Genomic DNA, 17,150 nt, shown 5'->3' with positions numbered 1-17,150 from the left:
ACTATAAAGATGCTCATTTTAGCTCCAAAAGTGATGATCCACCTCTGAGAGTAAAAATTAGTTGAAAGATGAACATTTTCAAAACGGACCATTTTGGTCATCTCAGAGCAATTTCATCAGGTCGCGGGTCATCGATCGTTTTGCTTGAAAAATTGAACGTTCTTGCATGAACATTAATTTACTCTAAATGTTGTTTATATCTCTTCCCGCAGTGAATAAACACGTTTTAAGCCCTCGAAGTGAGCATTTAGGTCCTTTTAATTCACTTTTACCCCTGAGCCAAATCTTGAGTTTTGGCTCCCTAGAAGCATGAAAATGACTATAAAGATGCTCGTTTTAGCTCCAAAAGTGATGATCCACCTCTGAGAGTAAAAATTAGTTGAAAGATGAACATTTTCAAAACGGATCATTTTGGTCATCTCAGAGCAATTTCATCAGGTCGCGGGTCAACGATCGTTTTGCATGAAAAATTGAACGTTCTCGCATGAACATTATTTTACTCTAAATGTTGTTTATATCTCTTCCCGCAGTGAATAAACACGTTTTAAGCCCTCGAAGTGAGCATTTGGGCCTTTTTAAGTCACTTTTTACCATGAGCCAAATCTTGAGTTTTGGCTCCCTAGAAGCATGAAAATGACAATAAAGATGCTCATTTTATCTCCAAAAGTGATGATACACCTCTGAGAGTCAAAATTAGTTGAAAGATGAACATTTTCAAAACGGACTATTTTGGTCATCTCAGAGCAATTTCATCAGGTCGCGGGTCATCGATCGTTTTGCATGAAAAATTTAACGTTCTCGGATGAACATTAATTTACTCTAAATGTTGTTTATATCTCTTCCCGCAGTGAATAAACACGTTTTAAGCCCTCGAAGTGAGCATTTGGGCCTTTTTAAGTCACTTTTAACCATGAGACAAATCTTGAGTTTTGGCTCCTTAGAAGCATGAAAATGACGATAAAGATGCTCATTTTATCTCCAAAAGTGATGATCCACCTCTGAAAGTCAGAATTAGTTGAAAGATGGAAGGTTTTAAAACGGACCATTTTGGTCATCTCAGAGCAATTTCATCAGGTCGCGGGTCATCGATCGTTTTGCATGAAAAATTGAACGTTCTCACATGAACAATAATTTACTCTAAATGTTGTTTATATCTCTTCCCGCAGTGAATAAACACGTTTTAAGCCCTCGAAGTGAGCATTTGGGTCCTTTTAAGTCACTTTTACCCATGAGCCAAATCTTGAGTTTTGGCTCCCTAGAAGCATGAAAATGACTATAAAGATGCTAATTTTAGCTCCAAAAGTGATGATCCACCTCTGGGAGTAAAAATTAGTTGAAAGATGAACATTTTCAAAATGGACCATTTTGGTCATCTCAGAGCAATTTCATCAGGTCGCGGGTCATCGATCGTTTTGCATGAAAAATTGAACGTTCTTGCATGTACATTAATTTACTCTAAATGTTGTTTATATCTCTTCCCGCAGTGAATAAACACGTTTTAAGCCCTCGAAGAGAGCATTTGGGTCCTTTTAATTCACTTTTAACCATGAGCCAAATCTTGAGTTTTGGCTCCTTAGAAGCATGAAAATGACGATAAAGATGCTCATTTTATCTCCAAAAGTGATGATCCACCTCTGAAAGTCAGAATTAGTTGAAAGATGGAAGGTTTTAAAACGGACCATTTTGGTCATCTCAGAGCAATTTCATCAGGTCGCGAGTCATCGATCGTTTTGCATGAAAAATTGAACGTTCTCGCATTAACAATAATTTACTCTAAATGTTGTTTATATCTCTTCCCGCAGTCAATAAACACGTTTTAAGCCCTCGAAGTGAGCATTTGGGCCATTTTAAGTCACTTTTAACCATGAGCCAAATCTTGAGTTTTGGCTCCCTAGAAGCATGAAAATGACGACAAAGATGCTCATTTTAACTCCAAAAGTGATGATCCACCTGTGAGAGTCAAAATTAGTTGAAAGATGAAAATTTTCAAAACGGACCATTTTGGTCATCTCGGAGCAATTTCATCAGGTCATCGATCGTTTTGCATGAAAAATTGAACTTTCTTGCATGAACATTAATTTACTTTAAATGTTGTTTATTACTCTTTCCGCAGTGAATAAATACGTTTTAAGCCCTCGAAGTGAGCATTTGGGTCCTTTTAATTCACTTTTAACCATGAGCCAAATCTTGAGTTTTGGCTCCTTAAAAGCATGAAAATGACGATAAAGATGCTCATTTTATCTCCAAAAGTGATGATCCACCTCTGAAAGTCAGAATTAGTTGAAAGATGGACATTTTCAAAATGGACCATTTTGGTAATCTCAGAGCAATTTCATCAAGTCGCGGGTCAACGATCGTTTTGCATGAAAAATTGAACGTTCTCGCATGAACATTATTTTACTCTAAATGTTGTTTATATCTCTTCCCGCAGTGAATAAACACGTTTTAAGCCCTCGAAGTGAGCATTTGGGTCTTTTTAAGTCACTTTTAACCATGAGCCAAATCTTGAGTTTTGGCTCCCTAGAAGCATGAAAATGACGATAAAGATGCTCATTTTATATCCAAAAGTGATGTTCCACCTTCGAGAGTCAAAATTAGTTGAAAATGAAAATTTTCAAAACGGACCATTTTGGTCATCTCGGAGCAATTTCGCGGGTCATCGATCGTTTTGCATGAAAAATTGAACGTTCTTGCATGAACATTAATTTACTCTAAATGTTGTTTATATCTCTTCCTGCAGTGAATAAACATGTTTTAAGCCCTCAAAGTGAGCATTTGGGCCTTTTTAAGTCACTTTTAACCATGAGCCAAATCTTGAGTTTTGGCTCCCTAGAAGCATGAAAATGACGATAAAGATGCTCATTTTATCTCCAAAAGTGATGATCCACCTCTGAGAGTCAAAATTAGTTGAAAGATGAACATTTTCTTAACGGACTATTTCGGTCATCTCAGAGCAATTTCATCAGGTCGCGGGTCATCGATCGTTTTGCATGAAAAATTGAACGTTCTCGCATGAACATTAATTTACTCTAAATGTTGTTTATATCTCTTCCCGCAGTGAAGAAACATGTTTTAAGCCCTCGAAGTGAGCATTTGGGCCTTTTTAAGTTACTTTTAACCATGAGCCAAATCTTGAGTTTTGGCTCCCTAGAAGCATGAAAATGACTATAAAGATGCTCATTTTATCTCCAAAAGTGATGATCCACCTCTGAAAGTCAGAATTAGTTGAAAGATGGAAGGTTTTAAAACGGACCATTTTGGTCATCTCAGAGCAATTTCATCAGGTCGCGAGTCATCGATCGTTTTGCATGAAAAATTTAACGTTCTCGCATTAACAATAATTTACTCTAAATGTTGTTTATATCTCTTCCCGCAGTGAATAAACACGTTTTAAGCCCTCGAAGTGAGCATTTGGGCCTTTTTAAGTCACTTTTAACCATGAGCCAAATCTTGAGTTTTGGCTCCCTAGAAGCATGAAAATGACGACAAAGATGCTCATTTTAACTCCAAAAGTGATGATCCACCTGTGAGAGTCAAAATTAGTTGAAAGATGAAAATTTTCAAAACGGACCATTTTGGTCATCTCGGAGCAATTTCATCAGGTCATCGATCGTTTTGCATGAAAAATTGAACTTTCTTGCATGAACATTAATTTACTTTAAATGTTGTTTATTACTCTTTCCGCAGTGAATAAATACGTTTTAAGCCCTCGAAGTGAGCATTTGGGTACTTTTAAGTCACTTTTAACCATGAGCCAAATCTTGAGTTTTGGCTCCCTAGAAGCATGAAAATGACGATAAAGATGCTCATTTTATCTCCAAAAGTGATGATACATCTCTGAGAGTCAAAATTAGTTGAAAGATTAACATTTTCAAAACGGACTATTTTGGTCATCTCAGAGCAATTTCATCAGGTCGCGGGGTCATCGATCGTTTTGCATGAAAAATTGAACGTTCTCGCATGAACATTAATTTACTCTAAATGTTGTTTATATCTCTTCCCGCAGTGAATAAACACGTTTTAAGCCCTCGAAGTGAGCATTTGGGCCTTTTTAAGTCACTTTTAACCATGAGCCAAATCTTGAGTTTTGGCTCCCTAGAAGCATGAAAATGACAACAAAGATGCTCATTTTATCTCCAAAAGTGATGATCCACCTCTGAGAGTCAAAATTAGTTGAACAATGAAAATTTTCAAAACGGACCATTTTGGTCATCTCGGAGCAATTTCATCAGGTCGCGGGTCATCGATCGTTTTGCATGAAAAATTGAACGTTCTTGCATGAACATTAATTTACTCTAAATGTTGTTTATATCTCTTCCCGCAGTGAATAAACACGTTTTAAGCCCTCGAAGTGAGCATTTGGGTCCTTTTAATTCACTTTTAACCATGAGCCAAATCTTGAGTTTTGGCTCCTTAGAAGCATGAAAATGACGATAAAGATGCTCATTTTATCTCCAAAAGTGATGATCCACCTCTGAAAGTCAGAATTAGTTGAAAGATGGACATTTTCAAAATGGACCATTTTGGTAATCTCAGAGCAATTTCATCAGGTCGCGGGTCATCGATCGTTTTGCAGGAAAAAGTTGAACGTTCTCGCATGAACATTAATTTACTCTAAATGTTGTTTATATCTCTTCCCGCAGTGAAGAAACATGTTTTAAGCCCTCGAAGTGAGCATTTGGGCCTTTTTAAGTTACTTTTAACCATGAGCCAAATCTTGAGTTTTGGCTCCCTAGAAGCATGAAAATGACTATAAAGATGCTCATTTTAGCTCCAAAAGTGATGATCCACCTCTGAGAGTAAAAATTAGTTGAAAGATGAACATTTTCAAAACGGACCATTTTGGTCATCTCAGAGCAATTTCATCAGGTCGGGGTCATCGATCGTTTTGCATGAAAAATTGAACGTTCTTGCATGAACATTAATTTACTCTAAATGTTGTTTATATCTCTTCCCGCAGTGAATAAACACGTTTTAAGCCCTCGAAGAGAGCATTTGGGTCCTTTTAATTCACTTTTAACCATGAGCCAAATCTTGAGTTTTGGCTCCTTAGAAGCATGAAAATGACGATAAAGATGCTCATTTTATCTCCAAAAGTGATGATCCACCTCTGAGAGTCAAAATTAGTTGAAAGATGAACATTTTCAAAACGGACTATTTCGGTCATCTCAGAGCAATTTCATCAGGTCGCGGGTCATCGATCGTTTTGCATGTAAAATTGAACGTTCTCGCATGAACAATAATTTACTCTAAATGTTGTTTATATCTCTTCCCGCAGTGACTAAACACGTTTTAAGCCCTCGAAGTGAGCATTTGGGTCCTTTTAAGTCACTTTTACCCATGAGCCAAATCTTGAGTTTTGGCTCCCTAGAAGCATGAAAATGACGATAAAGATGCTCATTTTATCTCCAAAAGTGATGATCCACCTCTGAGAGTCAAAATTAGTTGAAAGATGAACATTTTCTTAACGGACTATTTCGGTCATCTCAGAGCAATTTCATCAGGTCGCGGGTCATCGATCGTTTTGCATGAAAAATTGAACGTTCTCGCATGAACATTAATTTACTCTAAATGTTGTTTATATCTCTTCCCGCAGTGAAGAAACATGTTTTAAGCCCTCGAAGTGAGCATTTGGGCCTTTTTAAGTTACTTTTAACCATGAGCCAAATCTTGAGTTTTGGCTCCCTAGAAGCATGAAAATGACTATAAAGATGCTCATTTTAGCTCCAAAAGTGATGATCCACCTCTGGGAGTAAAAATTAGTTGAAAGATGAACATTTTCAAAATGGACCATTTTGGTCATCTCAGAGCAATTTCATCAGGTCGCGGGTCATCGATCGTTTTGCATGAAAAATTGAACGTTCTTGCATGAACATTAATTTACTCTAAATGTTGTTTATATCTCTTCCCGCAGTGAATAAACACGTTTTAAGCCCTCGAAGTGAGCATTTGCGTCCTTTTAATTCACTTTTAACCATGAGCCAAATCTTGAGTTTTGGCTCCTTAGAAGCATGAAAATGACGATAAAGATGCTCATGTTATCTCCAAAAGTGATGATCCACTTCTGAAAGTCAGAATTAGTTGAAAGATGGAAGGTTTTAAAACGGACCATTTGGTCATCTCAGAGCAATTTCATCAGGTCGCGGGTCATCGATCGTTTTGCATGAAAAATTTAACGTTCTCGCATGAACAATAATTTACTCTAAATGTTGTTTATATCTCTTCCCGCAGTGAATAAACACGTTTTAAGCCCTCGAAGTGAGCATTTGGGTCCTTTTAAGTCACTTTTACCCATGAGCCAAATCTTGAGTTTTGGCTCCCTAGAAGCATGAAAATGACTATAAAGATGCTTGTTTTAGCTCCAAAAGTGATGATCCACCTCTGAGAGTAAAAATTAGTTGAAAGATGAACATTTTCAAAACGGACCATTTTGGTCATCTCAGAGCAATTTCATCAGGTCGCGGGTCAACGATCGTTTTGCATGAAAAATTGAACGTTCTCGCATGAACATTATTTTACTCTAAATGTTGTTTATATCTCTTCCCGCAGTGAATAAACACGTTTTAAGCCCTCGAAGTGAGCATTTGGGCCTTTTTAAGTCACTTTTTACCATGAGCCAAATCTTGAGTTTTGGCTCCCTAGAAGCATGAAAATGACAATAAAGATGCTCATTTTATCTCCAAAAGTGATGATACACCTCTGAGAGTCAAAATTAGTTGAAAGATGAACATTTTCAAAACGGACTATTTTGGTCATCTCAGAGCAATTTCATCAGGTCGCGGGTCATCGATCGTTTTGCATGAAAAATTTAACGTTCTCGCATGAACATTAATTTACTCTAAATGTTGTTTATATCTCTTCCCGCAGTGAATAAACACGTTTTAAGCCCTCGAAGTGAGCATTTGGGTCCTTTTAATTCACTTTTAACCATGAGACAAATCTTGAGTTTTGGCTCCTTAGAAGCATGAAAATGACGATAAAGATGCTCATTTTATCTCCAAAAGTGATGATCCACCTCTGAAAGTCAGAATAAGTTGAAAGATGGAAGGTTTTAAAACGGACCATTTTGGTCATCTCAGAGCAATTTCATCAGGTCGCGGGTCATCGATCGTTTTGCATGAAAAATTGAACGTTCTCACATGAACAATAATTTACTCTAAATGTTGTTTATATCTCTTCCCGCAGTGAATAAACACGTTTTAAGCCCTCGAAGTGAGCATTTGGGTCCTTTTAAGTCACTTTTACCCATGAGTCAAATCTTGAGTTTTGGCTCCCTAGAAGCATGAAAATGACTATAAAGATGCTCATTTTAGCTCCAAAAGTGATGATCCACCTCTGGGAGTAAAAATTAGTTGAAAGATGAACATTTTCAAAATGGACCATTTTGGTCATCTCAGAGCAATTTCATCAGGTCGCGGGTCATCGATCGTTTTGCATGAAAAATTGAACGTTCTTGCATGTACATTAATTTACTCTAAATGTTGTTTATATCTCTTCCCGCAGTGAATAAACACGTTTTAAGCCCTCGAAGAGAGCATTTGGGTCCTTTTAATTCACTTTTAACCATGAGCCAAATCTTGAGTTTTGGCTCCTTAGAAGCATGAAAATGACGATAAAGATGCTCATTTTATCTCCAAAAGTGATGATCCACCTCTGAAAGTCAGAATTAGTTGAAAGATGGAAGGTTTTAAAACGGACCATTTTGGTCATCTCATAGCAATTTCATCAGGTCGCGAGTCATCGATCGTTTTGCATGAAAAATTGAACGTTCTCGCATTAACAATAATTTACTCTAAATGTTGTTTATATCTCTTCCCGCAGTGAATAAACACGTTTTAAGCCCTCGAAGTGAGCATTTGGGCCATTTTAAGTCACTTTTAACCATGAGCCAAATCTTGAGTTTTGGCTCCCTAGAAGCATGAAAATGACGACAAAGATGCTCATTTTAACTCCAAAAGTGATGATCCACCTGTGAGAGTCAAAATTAGTTGAAAGATGAAAATTTTCAAAACGGACCATTTTGGTCATCTCGGAGCAATTTCATCAGGTCATCGATCGTTTTGCATGAAAAATTGAACTTTCTTGCATGAACATTAATTTACTTTAAATGTTGTTTATTACTCTTTCCGCAGTGAATAAATACGTTTTAAGCCCTCGAAGTGAGCATTTGGGTACTTTTAAGTCACTTTTAACCATGAGCCAAATCTTGAGTTTTGGCTCCCTAGAAGCATGAAAATGACGATAAAGATGCTCATTTTATCTCCAAAAGTGATGATACACCTCTGAGAGTCAAAATTAGTTGAAAGATGAACATTTTCAAAACGGACTATTTTGGTCATCTCAGAGCAATTTCATCAGGTCGCGGGGTCATCGATCGTTTTGCATGAAAAATTGAACGTTCTCGCATGAACATTAATTTACTCTAAATGTTGTTTATATCTCTTCCCGCAGTGAATAAACACGTTTTAAGCCCTCGAAGTGAGCATTTGGGTCCTTTTAATTCACTTTTAACCATGAGCCAAATCTTGAGTTTTGGCTCCTTAGAAGCATGAAAATGACGATAAAGATGCTCATTTTATCTCCAAAAGTGATGATCCACCTCTGAAAGTCAGAATTAGTTGAAAGATGGACATTTTCAAAATGGACCATTTTGGTAATCTCAGAGCAATTTCATCAGGTCGCGGGTCAACGATTGTTTTGCATGAAAAATTGAACGTTCTCGCATGAACATTATTTTACTCTAAATGTTGTTTATATCTCTTCCCGCAGTGAATAAACACGTTTTAAGCCCTCGAAGTGAGCATTTGGGTCTTTTTAAGTCACTTTTAACCATGAGCCAAATCTTGAGTTTTGGCTCCCTAGAAGCATGAAAATGACGATAAAGATGCTCATTTTATATCCAAAAGTGATGTTCCACCTCTGAGAGTCAAAATTAGTTGAAAGATGAAAATTTTCAAAACGGACCATTTTGGTCATCTCGGAGCAATTTCGCGGGTCATCGATCGTTTTGCATGAAAAATTGAACGTTCTTGCATGAACATTAATTTACTCTAAATGTTGTTTATATCTCTTCCTGCAGTGAATAAACATGTTTTAAGCCCTCAAAGTGAGCATTTGGGCCTTTTTAAGTCACTTTTAACCATGAGCCAAATCTTGAGTTTTGGCTCCCTAGAAGTATGAAAATGACGATAAAGATGCTCATTTTATCTCCAAAAGTGATGATCCACCTTCGAGAGTCAAAATTAGTTGAAAGATGAACATTTTCAAAACTGACTATTTCGGTCATCTCAGAGCAATTTCATCAGGTCGCGGGTCATCGATCGTTTTGCATGAAAAATTGAACGTTCTCGCATGAACAATAATTTACTCTAAATGTTGTTTATATCTCTTCCCGCAGTGACTAAACACGTTTTAAGCCCTCGAAGTGAGCATTTGGGTCCTTTTAAGTCACTTTTACCCATGAGCCAAATCTTGAGTTTTGGCTCCCTAGAAGCATGAAAATGACAATAAAGATGCTCATTTTATCTCCAAAAGTGATGATCCACCTCTGAGAGTCAAAATTAGTTGAAAGATGTACATTTTCTTAACGGACTATTTCGGTCATCTCAGAGCAATTTCATCAGGTCGCGGGTCATCGATCGTTTTGCATGAAAAATCGAACATTCTCGCATGAACATTAATTTACTCTAAATGTTGTTTATATCTCTTCCCGCAGTGAAGAAACATGTTTTAAGCCCTCGAAGTGAGCATTTGGGCCTTTTTAAGTTACTTTTAACCATGAGCCAAATCTTGAGTTTTGGCTCCCTAGAAGCATGAAAATGACTATAAAGATGCTCATTTTATCTCCAAAAGTGATGATCCACCTCTGAAAGTCAGAATTAGTTGAAAGATGGAAGGTTTTAAAACGGACCATTTTGGTCATCTCAGAGCAATTTCATCAGGTCGCGAGTCAACGATCGTTTTGCATGAAAAATTGAACGTTCTCGCATTAACAATAATTTACTCTAAATGTTGTTTATATCTCTTCCTGCAGTGAATAAACACGTTTTAAGCCCTCGAAGTGAGCATTTGGGCCTTTTTAAGTCACTTTTAACCATGAGCCAAATCTTGAGTTTTGGCTCCCTAGAAGCATGAAAATGACGACAAAGATGCTCATTTTAACTCCAAAAGTGATGATCCACCTGTGAGAGTCAAAATTAGTTGAAAGATGAAAATTTTCAAAACGGACCATTTTGGTCATCTCGGAGCAATTTTCATCAGTTCATCGATCGTTTTGCATGAAAAATTGAACTTTCTTGCATGAACATTAATTTACTTTAAATGTTGTTTATTACTCTTTCCGCAGTGAATAAATACGTTTTAAGCCCTCGAAGTGAGCATTTGGGTACTTTTAAGTCACTTTTAACCATGAGCCAAATCTTGAGTTTTGGCTCCCTAGAAGCATGGAAATGACGATAAAGATGCTCATTTTATCTCCAAAAGTGATGATCCACCTCTGAGAGTCAAAATTAGTTGAAAGATGAAAATTTTCAAAACGGATCATTTTGGTCATCTCGGAGCACTTTCATCAGGTCGCGGGTCATCGATCGTTTTGCATGAAAAATTGAACGTTCTTGCATGAACATTAATTTACTCTAAATGTTGTTTATATCTCTTCCCGCAGTGAATAAACACGTTTTAAGCCCTCGAAGTGAGCATTTGGGCCTTTTTAAGTCACTTTTAACCATGAGCCAAATCTTGAGTTTTGGCTCCTAGAAGCATGAAAATGACGACAAAGATGCTCATTTTAACTCCAAAAGTGATGATCCACCTGTGAGAGTCAAAATTAGTTGAAAGATGAAAATTTTCAAAACGGACCATTTTGGTCATCTCGGAGCAATTTCATCAGGTCATCGATCGTTTTGCATGAAAAATTGAACTTTCTTGCATGAACATTAATTTACTTTAAATGTTGTTTATTACTCTTTCCGCAGTGAATAAATACGTTTTAAGCCCTCGAAGTGAGCATTTGGGTCCTTTTAAGTCACTTTTAACCATGAGCCAAATCTTGAGTTTTGGCTCCCTAGAAGCATGAAAATGACGATAAAGATGCTCATTTTATCTCCAAAAGTGATGATACACCTCTGAGAGTCAAAATTAGTTGAAAGATGAACATTTTCAAAACGGACTATTTTGGTCATCTCAGAGCAATTTCATCAGGTCGCGGGTCATCGATCGTTTTGCATGAAAAATTTAACGTTCTCGCATGAATAATAATTTACTCTAAATGTTGTTTATATCTCTTCCCGCAGTGAATAAACACGTTTTAAGCCCTCGAAGTGAGCATTTGGGTCCTTTTAAGTCACTTTTACCCATGAGCCAAATCTTGAGTTTTGGCTCCCTAGAAGCATGAAAATGACTATAAAGATGCTCGTTTTAGCTCCAAAAGTGATGATCCACCTCTGAGAGTAAAAATTAGTTGAAAGATGAACATTTTCAAAACGGACCATTTTGGTCATCTCAGAGCAATTTCATCAGGTCGCGGGTCAACGATCGTTTTGCATGAAAAATTGAACGTTCTCGCATGAACATTATTTTACTCTAAATGTTGTTTATATCTCTTCCCGCAGTGAATAAACACGTTTAAGCCCTCGAAGTGAGCATTTGGGCCTTTTTAAGTCACTTTTTACCATGAGCCAAATCTTGAGTTTTGGCTCCCTAGAAGCATGAAAATGACAATAAAGATGCTCATTTTATCTCCAAAAGTGATGATACACCTCTGAGAGTCAAAATTAGTTGAAAGATGAACATTTTCAAAACGGACTATTTTGGTCATCTCAGAGCAATTTCATCAGGTCGCGGGTCATCGATCGTTTTGCATGAAAAATTTAACGTTCTCGCATGAACATTAATTTACTCTAAATGTTGTTTATATCTCTTCCCGCAGTGAATAAACACGTTTTAAGCCCTCGAAGTGAGCATTTGGGTCCTTTTAATTCACTTTTAACCATGAGACAAATCTTGAGTTTTGGCTCCTTAGAAAAATGAAAATGACGATAAAGATGCTCATTTTATCTCCAAAAGTGATGATCCACCTCTGAAAGTCAGAATAAGTTGAAAGATGGAAGGTTTTAAAACGGACCATTTTGGTCATCTCAGAGCAATTTCATCAGGTCGCGGGTCATCGATCGTTTTGCATGAAAAATTGAACGTTCTCACATGAACAATAATTTACTCTAAATGTTGTTTATATCTCTTCCCGCAGTGAATAAACACGTTTTAAGCCCTCGAAGTGAGCATTTGGGTCCTTTTAAGTCACTTTTACCCATGAGCCAAATCTTGAGTTTTGGCTCCCTAGAAGCATGAAAATGACTATAAAGATGCTCATTTTAGCTCCAAAAGTGATGATCCACCTCTGGGAGTAAAAATTAGTTGAAAGATGAACATTTTCAAAATGGACCATTTTGGTCATCTCAGAGCAATTTCATCAGGTCGCGGGTCATCGATCGTTTTGCATGAAAAATTGAACGTTCTTGCATGTACATTAATTTACTCTAAATGTTGTTTATATCTCTTCCCGCAGTGAATAAACACGTTTTAAACCCCTCGAAGAGAGCATTTGGGTCCTTTTAATTCACTTTTAACCATGAGCCAAATCTTGAGTTTTGGCTCCTTAGAAGCATGAAAATGACGATAAAGATGCTCATTTTATCTCCAAAAGTGATGATCCACCTCTGAAAGTCAGAATTAGTTGAAAGATGGAAGGTTTTAAAACGGACCATTTTGGTCATCTCAGAGCAATTTCATCAGGTCGCGAGTCATCGATCGTTTTGCATGAAAAATTGAACGTTCTCGCATTAACAATAATTTACTCTAAATGTTGTTTATATCTCTTCCCGCAGTGAATAAACACGTTTTAAGCCCTCGAAGTGAGCATTTGGGCCATTTTAAGTCACTTTTAACCATGAGCCAAATCTTGAGTTTTGGCTCCCTAGAAGCATGAAAATGACGACAAAGATGCTCATTTTAACTCCAAAAGTGATGATCCACCTGTGAGAGTCAAAATTAGTTGAAAGATGAAAATTTTCAAAACGGACCATTTTGGTCATCTCGGAGCAATTTCATCAGGTCATCGATCGTTTTGCATGAAAAATTGAACTTTCTTGCATGAACATTAATTTACTTTAAATGTTGTTTATTACTCTTTCCGCAGTGAATAAATACGTTTTAAGCCCTCGAAGTGAGCATTTGGGTACTTTTAAGTCACTTTTAACCATGAGCCAAATCTTGAGTTTTGGCTCCCTAGAAGCATGAAAATGACGATAAAGATGCTCATTTTATCTCCAAAAGTGATGATACACCTCTGAGAGTCAAAATTAGTTGAAAGATGAACATTTTCAAAACGGACTATTTTGGTCATCTCAGAGCAATTTCATCAGGTCGCGGGGTCATCGATCGTTTTGCATGAAAAATTGAACGTTCTCGCATGAACATTAATTTACTCTAAATGTTGTTTATATCTCTTCCCGCAGTGAATAAACACGTTTTAAGCCCTCGAAGTGAGCATTTGGGCCTTTTTAAGTCACTTTTAACCATGAGCCAAATCTTGAGTTTTGGCTCCCTAGAAGCATGAAAATGACAACAAAGATGCTCATTTTATCTCCAAAAGTGATGATCCACCTCTGAGAGTCAAAATTAGTTGAACAATGAAAATTTTCAAAACGGACCATTTTGGTCATCTCGGAGCAATTTCATCAGGTCGCGGGTCATCGATCGTTTTGCATGAAAAATTGAACGTTCTTGCATGAACATTAATTTACTCTAAATGTTGTTTATATCTCTTCCCGCAGTGAATAAACACGTTTTAAGCCCTCGAAGTGAGCATTTGGGTCCTTTTAATTCACTTTTAACCATGAGCCAAATCTTGAGTTTTGGCTCCTTAGAAGCATGAAAATGACGATAAAGATGCTCATTTTATCTCCAAAAGTGATGATCCACCTCTGAAAGTCAGAATTAGTTGAAAGATGGACATTTTCAAAATGGACCATTTTGGTAATCTCAGAGCAATTTCATCAGGTCGCGGGTCAACGATCGTTTTGCATGAAAAATTGAACGTTCTCGCATGAACATTATTTTACTCTAAATGTTGTTTATATCTCTTCCCGCAGTGAATAAACACGTTTTGGGCCCTCGAAGTGAGCATTTGGGTCTTTTTAAGTCACTTTTAACCATGAGCCAAATCTTGAGTTTTGGCTCCCTAGAAGCATGAAAATGACGATAAAGATGCTCATTTTATATCCAAAAGTGATGTTCCACCTCTGAGAGTCAAAATTAGTTGAAAGATGAACATTTTCAAAACGGACCATTTTGGTCATCTCGGAGCAATTTCGCGGGTCATCGATCGTTTTGCATGAAAAATTGAACATTCTTGCATGAACATTAATTTACTCTAAATGTTGTTTATATCTCTTCCTGCAGTGAATAAACATGTTTTAAGCCCTCAAAGTGAGCATTTGGGCCTTTTTAAGTCACTTTTAACCATGAGCCAAATCTTGAGTTTTGGCTCCCTAGAAGTATGAAAATGACGATAAAGATGCTCATTTTATCTCCAAAAGTGATGATCCACCTTCGAGAGTCAAAATTAGTTGAAAGATGAACATTTTCAAAACTGACTATTTCGGTCATCTCAGAGCAATTTCATCAGGTCGCGGGTCATCGATCGTTTTGCATGAAAAATTGAACGTTCTCGCATGAACAATAATTTACTCTAAATGTTGTTTATATCTCTTCCCGCAGTGACTAAACACGTTTTAAGCCCTCGAAGTGAGCATTTGGGTCCTTTTAAGTCACTTTTACCCATGAGCCAAATCTTGAGTTTTGGCTCCCTAGAAGCATGAAAATGACAATAAAGATGCTCATTTTATCTCCAAAAGTGATGATCCACCTCTGAGAGTCAAAATTAGTTGAAAGATGAACATTTTCTTAACGGACTATTTCGGTCATCTCAGAGCAATTTCATCAGGTCGCGGGTCATCGATCGTTTTGCATGAAAAATTGAACGTTCTCGCATGAACATTAATTTACTCTAAATGTTGTTTATATCTCTTCCCGCAGTGAAGAAACATGTTTTAAGCCCTCGAAGTGAGCATTTGGGCCTTTTTAAGTTACTTTTAACCATGAGCCAAATCTTGAGTTTTGGCTCCCTAGAAGCATGAAAATGACTATAAAGATGCTCATTTTAGCTCCAAAAGTGATGATCCACCTCTGGGAGTAAAAATTAGTTGAAAGATGAACATTTTCAAAATGGACCATTTTGGTCATCTCAGAGCAATTTCATCAGGTCGCGGGTCATCGATCGTTTTGCATGAAAAATTGAACGTTCTTGCATGTACATTAATTTACTCTAAATGTTGTTTATATCTCTTCCCGCAGTGAATAAACACATTTTAAGCCCTCGAAGAGAGCATTTGGGTCCTTTTAATTCACTTTTAACCATGAGCCAAATCTTGAGTTTTGGCTCCTTAGAAGCATGAAAATGACGATAAAGATGCTCATTTTATCTCCAAAAGTGATGATCCACCTCTGAAAGTCAGAATTAGTTGAAAGATGGAAGGTTTTAAAACGGACCATTTTGGTCATCTCAGAGCAATTTCATCAGGTCGCGAGTCATCGATCGTTTTGCATGAAAAATTGAACGTTCTCGCATTAACAATAATTTACTCTAAATGTTGTTTATATCTCTTCCCGCAGTGAATAAACACGTTTTAAGCCCTCGAAGTGAGCATTTGGGCCATTTTAAGTCACTTTTAACCATGAGCCAAATCTTGAGTTTTGGCTCCCTAGAAGCATGAAAATGACGACAAAGATGCTCATTTTAACTCCAAAAGTGATGATCCACCTGTGAGAGTCAAAATTAGTTGAAAGATGAAAATTTTCAAAACGGACCATTTTGGTCATCTCGGAGCAATTTCATCAGGTCATCGATCGTTTTGCATGAAAAATTGAACTTTCTTGCATGAACATTAATTTACTTTAAATGTTGTTTATTACTCTTTCAGCAGTGAATAAATACGTTTTAAGCCCTCGAAGTGAGCATTTGGGTACTTTTAAGTCACTTTTAACCATGAGCCAAATCTTGAGTTTTGGCTCCCTAGAAGCATGAAAATGACGATAAAGATGCTCATTTTATCTCCAAAAGTGATGATACACCTCTGAGAGTCAAAATTAGTTGAAAGATGAACATTTTCAAAACGGACTATTTTGGTCATCTCAGAGCAATTTCATCAGGTCGCGGGGTCATCGATCGTTTTGCATGAAAAATTGAACGTTCTCGCATGAACATTAATTTACTCTAAATGTTGTTTATATCTCTTCCCGCAGTGAATAAACACGTTTTAAGCCCTCGAAGTGAGCATTTGGGCCTTTTTAAGTCACTTTTAACCATGAGCCAAATCTTGAGTTTTGGCTCCCTAGAAGCATGAAAATGACAACAAAGATGCTAATTTTATCTCCAAAAGTGATGATCCACCTCTGAGAGTCAAAATTAGTTGAACAATGAAAATTTTCAAAACGGACCATTTTGGTCATCTCGGAGCAATTTCATCAGGTCGCGGGTCATCGATCGTTTTGCATGAAAAATTGAACGTTCTTGCATGAACATTAATTTACTCTAAATGTTGTTTATATCTCTTCCCGCAGTGAATAAACACGTTTTAAGCCCTCGAAGTGAGCATTTGGGTCCTTTTAATTCACTTTTAACCATGAGCCAAATCTTGAGTTTTGGCTCCTTAGAAGCATGAAAATGACGATAAAGATGCTCATTTTATCTCCAAAAGTGATGATCCACCTCTGAAAGTCAGAATTAGTTGAAAGATGGACATTTTCAAAATGGACCATTTTGGTAATCTCAGAGCAATTTCATCAGGTCGCGGGTCAACGATCGTTTTGCATGAAAAATTGAACGTTCTCGCATGAACATTATTTTACTCTAAATGTTGTTTATATCTCTTCCCGCAGTGAATAAACACGTTTTAAGCCCTCGAAGTGAGCATTTGGGTCTTTTTAAGTCACTTTTAACCATGAGCCAAATCTTGAGTTTTGGCTCCCTAGAAGCATGAAAATGACGATAAAGATGCTCATTTTATATCCAAAAGTGATGTTCCACCTCTGAG

The sequence above is a fragment of the Lissotriton helveticus genome, chromosome 2_1, assembly GCF_964261635.1.
Source record: "Lissotriton helveticus chromosome 2_1, aLisHel1.1, whole genome shotgun sequence".
In the NCBI taxonomy this organism is placed as follows: Eukaryota; Metazoa; Chordata; class Amphibia; order Caudata; family Salamandridae; genus Lissotriton; species Lissotriton helveticus.
Note: the sequence above shows the minus strand (reverse complement) of the source record.